General features: G+C 35.9%; 1 protein-coding gene and 1 pseudogene across 2 annotated transcripts in view; one reads left to right on the plus strand and one right to left on the minus strand.

Annotated features, from left to right (window-relative positions):
- LOC144958942 (chitin synthase chs-2-like) overlaps positions 1–5052 on the plus strand; it is a 12780-nt pseudogene extending 7728 nt beyond the window's left edge.
- The window catches only part of LOC144959054 (uncharacterized), a 136088-nt gene that overhangs the window by 105946 nt on the left and 24440 nt on the right, over positions 1–5702 (minus strand). The window lies entirely within an intron of this gene.

The raw sequence follows: 5702 nt of genomic DNA on the forward strand, positions 1-5702 counted from the left end.
TTTGGAGATTACGAGAAGAAAGAAAGAATACAAATCTATTGGAGTTATGACTATAATGTATATTAACTTTCAATTAAAATTGTTGTTGATAATATGTGACTCACTCTCTCAAAATGGTATTATGTTGGGATGAATTAGGTCCATGAAAGTGAATTCGTTAATAAAAGGATGAGAAATACAGACTTCGAGTTATTTGTGAGTATTTTCTTCTTTGTTTTTTTTTTTTTTTTTTTTGCAAGGAATGTAATTATAGTTTTTTCCACTTTAATGAAATGGAATTAACTGCCAGCCAGTTACATTTTTTTTGTGTCTGAAACTTCTGTTTACAGAATGAGCCGACGTGCATTTATCTGCAGGTCTGATAATCGAAAGCAATGATGGGCTTGATTGATCATTGTTGTAATATGGACAATATTTTATGTTGGTTTGAGAGACTTTCCATTGCAAAAATTAAAAAAAATTATCAGACCTGCCAATAAGAAAAAAAATATTATAGTGCAACAACTACTAAATGTGCTCAAAGCGCTTTACACATGGTCCCTGGCCAACAGCAACACGTAACATATAGAACAAAACATGACGCCTTTTAGGCGATATTACAATTTTTTTTCCGACAGAGACAACGCTGTTAGTTGCCAGGTACTCATTTTACACCTGAATGCGGTGAATGTGATGAGTAAAGAGCCTTTTCCAAGGACTCAACTATGCGCCGAGAGAGGCTAGAACTCAGGAGCTTAGGATCCGAAAGCGAGTGTCATACCACTAGACCACATAGCCTCACTGCAAGTTTCATCACACGTCATCAGCACTCAATCCATCCCGACATAATACAGCTTTGAAAGAACGGGTCACATATTTTCTATTGTTGAAAATTTTCCATTTTCAGGTTAGACTCGGACCAAAGCGCTCGACGAAATGCCCGGTTGTTTTTTAAAATACAGGATCCGGACTACTATGAGTTTGAAGGTAATTCTAACTTCAATTTGTCGTCATTATGACTTCAAAGTGTCACAATAGTAACTTTAAAGTGTCGCAATAGTAACTTCAAAGTGTCACAATAGTAACTTCAAAGTGTCGCAATAGTAACTTCAAAGTGTCGCAATAGTAACTTCAAAGTGTCACAATAGTAACTTCAAAGTGTCGCAATAGTAACTTCAAAGTATCGCAATGGTAACATCAACGTGGTGTCTCAATCGTAACTTCAAAGTGTCACAATTAACTTCATAGCGTGGCAATAGTAACTTCAACGTGTCGCAATAGTAGCTGTTTCATCTTTTCATACAACGTTCCATCTTTTCAAATAATGTTCCATCTTCTCATACACTGTTCCATCTTTTCATGCAATGTTTTATCTTTTCATACAACGTTCCATCTTCTCATACGATGTTCCATCTTTTCATACAATGTTTCATCCTTTCATGCAATGTTTCTTTTCATACAATGTTCCATCTTTTCATACAATGTTCCATCTTTTCATACAATGTTCCATCTTTTCATACAATGTATCATCTTTTCATAAAACGTTACATCTTTTCATACAATGTTTCATCTTTTCATACAATGTATCATCTTTTCAGAAAACGTTACATCTTTTCATACAATGTTTCATCTTTTCAGAAAACGTTACATCTTTTCATACAATGTTTAATCTTTTCATACAATGCATCATCTTTTCAGAAAACGTTACATCTTTTCATACAATGTTTCATCTTTTCATACAATGTTTCATCTTTTCATATAATGTTTCATCTTTGCATACAATGTTCCATTTTTTCCTACAACGTTTCATATTTTCATACAATGTATCATGTTTTCATAAAACGTTACATCTTTTCATATAATGTTTCATCTTTTCATACAATGTTTCATCTTTTCATACAATGTTTCATCTTTTCATATAATGTTTCATCTTTGCATACAATTTTCCATCTTTTCCTACAACGTTTCATATTTTCATACAATGTATCATGTTTTCATAAAACGTTACATCTTTTCATAAAACGTTACATCTTTTCATACAATGTTTCATCTTTTCATACAATGTTTCATCTTTTCATACAATGTTTCATCTTTTCATACAATGTTTCATCTTTTCATACAATGTTTCATCTTTTCATCTAATGTTTCATCTTTCATACAATAATCATCTTTTCATACAATGTTTCATCTTTTCATACAACGTTTCATCTTTTCATACAATGTGTCATCTTTTCATACAATGTTTCATCTTTTCATACAATGTTTCATCTTTTCATACAACGTGTCATCTTTTCATACAATGTGTCATCTTTTCATACAATGTTTCATCTTTTCATACAATGTGTCATCTTTTTATACAATGTTTCATCTTTTCATACAGCCCACATATTCTTCGATGATGCTTTCCAAGCACACGCAGATGATGGAAAGATTTCCTGGTCAACGATTTCGTCAAACTTCTTGTACGAGTGATTGACATTGCGGCAAGGTATATAGGTCTCTCTCTCTCTCTCTCTCTCTCTCTCTCTCTCTCTCTCTCCTCTCTCCTCTCTCTCTCTCTCTCTCTCTCTCTTCTATCTATCTATCTATCTATATATATATATATATATATATATATATATATATATATATATATATATATATATATCTGTCTCTCTCATCTCTCCCTTGATGTCATTCTCTCTTTCTTGCTCTTTTAAAAAATCTTATCTTTTATCTCTATCCTTTTCCTCCAGCTATCATATTAATCCCCCTCCCCCACCCCCAACATCTCGATCTGCAACTTGCTTTCCCTTCCCCTCTATCATTTGCTCTCTCACTCCCTTTTCTATTTCGATATAAATGCGTTTAGAGTCTCTTGGAGAGAATTAAGTCAAGACTTTTCATCCATCTTACGATAAAAATACAATAACAAAGTGACGTCAGCTCCCGTCATTCTATTGGTGCGATGCGTTTAGATAAATAAATACACACAACATCCGCCAGCCGGTTATAACGTACACACGCACAAAACTATGTGTAACTTTGAACATTTACAATCTGGGATATTGAGAACTAGTCACCAATATGGATGCCTAAAGACAAAAACAAAGAGCTGAGTGATGTCAATTTCATTCCATCTTTCTGTCTTTGAAAACAACCTTTACTCTGTATTTTGTGTTGTATTGATTGTGTTGTATGTCGTAAAGGGAAAACCGTATGTCTCTCTTATTAGGTAGTCCTTCGGAAACATCAGGGCCGCGGGGCCAGGGGTTATTTCAGTTTTGATAGCATCGAATAGACGATAGCAATGCAATTGCTTGCAACTCTTTTGATAGAACCTCCCCCCACCCTCCCCCTTCCGCCCATCCATACACAATTTATCATCGCTTAGGACTCTCTGCCAGATCTGACAGACCCAGCGACCCATTCACTGCTGCATGGACGTCAGAAAAAAATCTCCACTTGACTTGACCCGGTGTTAATCACGATTCTTCTGGGTTCGAAGCAAGTTCTATACCAGCTGAGCCATGGTTACTTCTCTTTTTGATCAACTGGAGCTGAGATTTTATCTTAACATTTTTTTTGGTGCGGCTATGTGGTATTGTTGTATGGCGCTTGCCTTGGGATCGGACGTTCCTTGGTTCGAGACAAGATCTGAGTGGCGCATAGTTAAGTCCTTTGAAAAGGCTCTTTACTCTCATTCTCTTCTCGAACTCAGGTGTGAAATGAGTACCTGGCTCTTAACAAGATTGACTCTGTCTGAAAAAAAAATGTAATATCGCCTATTAGACAACATGTTAAGTGTTGCTGTTGGCTAATGACCGATTGAAAAGCTCCTTGAGCATATTTGGCAGATTTTGGTGCTCTATAAATGCTCAAGATTTTTTTTTCTGTTTTCAGTGCGGTCCATAAGACTGTAGTTCGAATCCCGCCACCCACAGTGGTAGAAACCCGTACGGTGGAAGACTGGTGTGGAACCTACCTGGCGGCAACACCGTCTCGGCACACCTAAAGGATAAGACGAAGATTAGGCACAGGAAACGATGGAGTCAGGTATTTCAACACCCAACCTCTCCCCCCCCCCCCCGCCCCCTCCTTTCCCTTCCGCCCATCCATACATGATTTATCTAAAAGAGAAACAAGTGAATTTCATTATTTTTGTTGTTGTCTTGGAAATGAATAAAACGTACCACACACAGCAATGGCGTCGAAGCTTAGACGTTTTTAGTTTGATTGATACAATTTAGTGAGAACTACTCATAAAAAGGGCTAAAAACAATAACCATCTATTAAAAGAACAATGTGTTAACTCTCTCCTTACCAGCCATTGTCAGTATTTCCCCCAAATCTTCACACCCAACTAACACAAAAATATATTTTTTTATCACTGGAACACAATAGCAGTAAGTTCTTGCGATACAAAATTTCTATAGCAAAACATGCTCTACAACACGCTGTTCATTTTCATTAAATTTTATAATGTACAAGAGAAATTTGAATAAGAAAATTGTTGGCTGTATCGTAACGAATGTGACGATTTTTCTGTAGTTGGTAAAGAGAGATTTAAACCATATTTTCAGGTGATGTATATGTACTACTTCCTGGGACACCGACTCATGTCCAAGAAACTGTCCATGGTGGCCAAGAGGAAACAAGCTGACCAAACATACTTGCTTGCATTGGACGGTAAGTTGGATGATTACACGATTCCATTAAAAAAAAAAACAAAACTAGGATTACATTATTGAAAAAATGCAAAAATTGCTTGGCATATTTCAAGGTAGTATTGAAATGTCCTGGTGTCAGTCGCAGTGTGACCTTATATAGCGCAGTTTTGAATTGCACATCGCGAAATCAATGTGCTCGAAAAGAATAAAATGATGATTATTAAAATTCTTATAGTCTTACATTTTGGAATGCCAGACGTGTTTCTAATTTCAGCTTGAGCTGCGAATGCTCGCCCGTTGGAAACAACAGTCAAATTCTAAAACGCAAGAGTGTTTAAGAAATCTTTTATTCTATCCCTCAGTCCCTTCCGAATTTGTTACATCTGAATTAAAGACACAAATCTTTAATGATACTTCTCTTTAAACTACTCTATCTAATTTTGCGGCTATTGTGGTCTAGTGTATGACACTCGCTTTCGGATCGGAAGGTCCTGGGTTCGAGCCTCGCGCTCGCGCATAGTTGAGTCCTTGGAAAAGGCCTTTACTCACATTCTCCCACCGTACTCAGGGTAAAATGAGTACCTGGCCGTTAACAGTGTTGTCTTTGTCCGGAAAATTGTAATATCGCCTAAAAAGCGTCACGTCCCGTCCTACATGTTAAATGTTGCTGTTGACCAGGACCCTTGTAAAGCGCTTGAGCACATTTAGTGGATATTGCGCTATATAAAGCTCAATTTCAAATTTATAGAAATATAACGCTTGATAATCTGAAGTCAGAAAAATAATTATTATGTAAACTTTTATGTCATTAATAATAATGATCAATAACACTTATTATAGTGCTTTTGCTGTCAATCAGGCTCAAGCGTTTTATATTGAAATCAATTAAAATAATACTAACAGGGAGTCATAATTAAGTCATTTTAAACAATCCAGCTTTTTAGTTGTGTGGTTTTTAAAAAAATTTTTTAAAATGAAGAATACCTTAAGAAATTTTTGGGGTTAAATTCCAAATGGGGGGTCTGGAAAAAAAATAATTGATGCGTTTTTATCTATGGGGGGGAGTGGAATAAT

Source organism: Berghia stephanieae, chromosome 13, assembly GCF_034508935.2.
Source record: "Berghia stephanieae isolate SIO BIC M18660-M18661 chromosome 13, UCSD_Bste_1.3, whole genome shotgun sequence".
Lineage (NCBI taxonomy): Eukaryota > Metazoa > Mollusca > Gastropoda > Nudibranchia > Aeolidiidae > Berghia > Berghia stephanieae.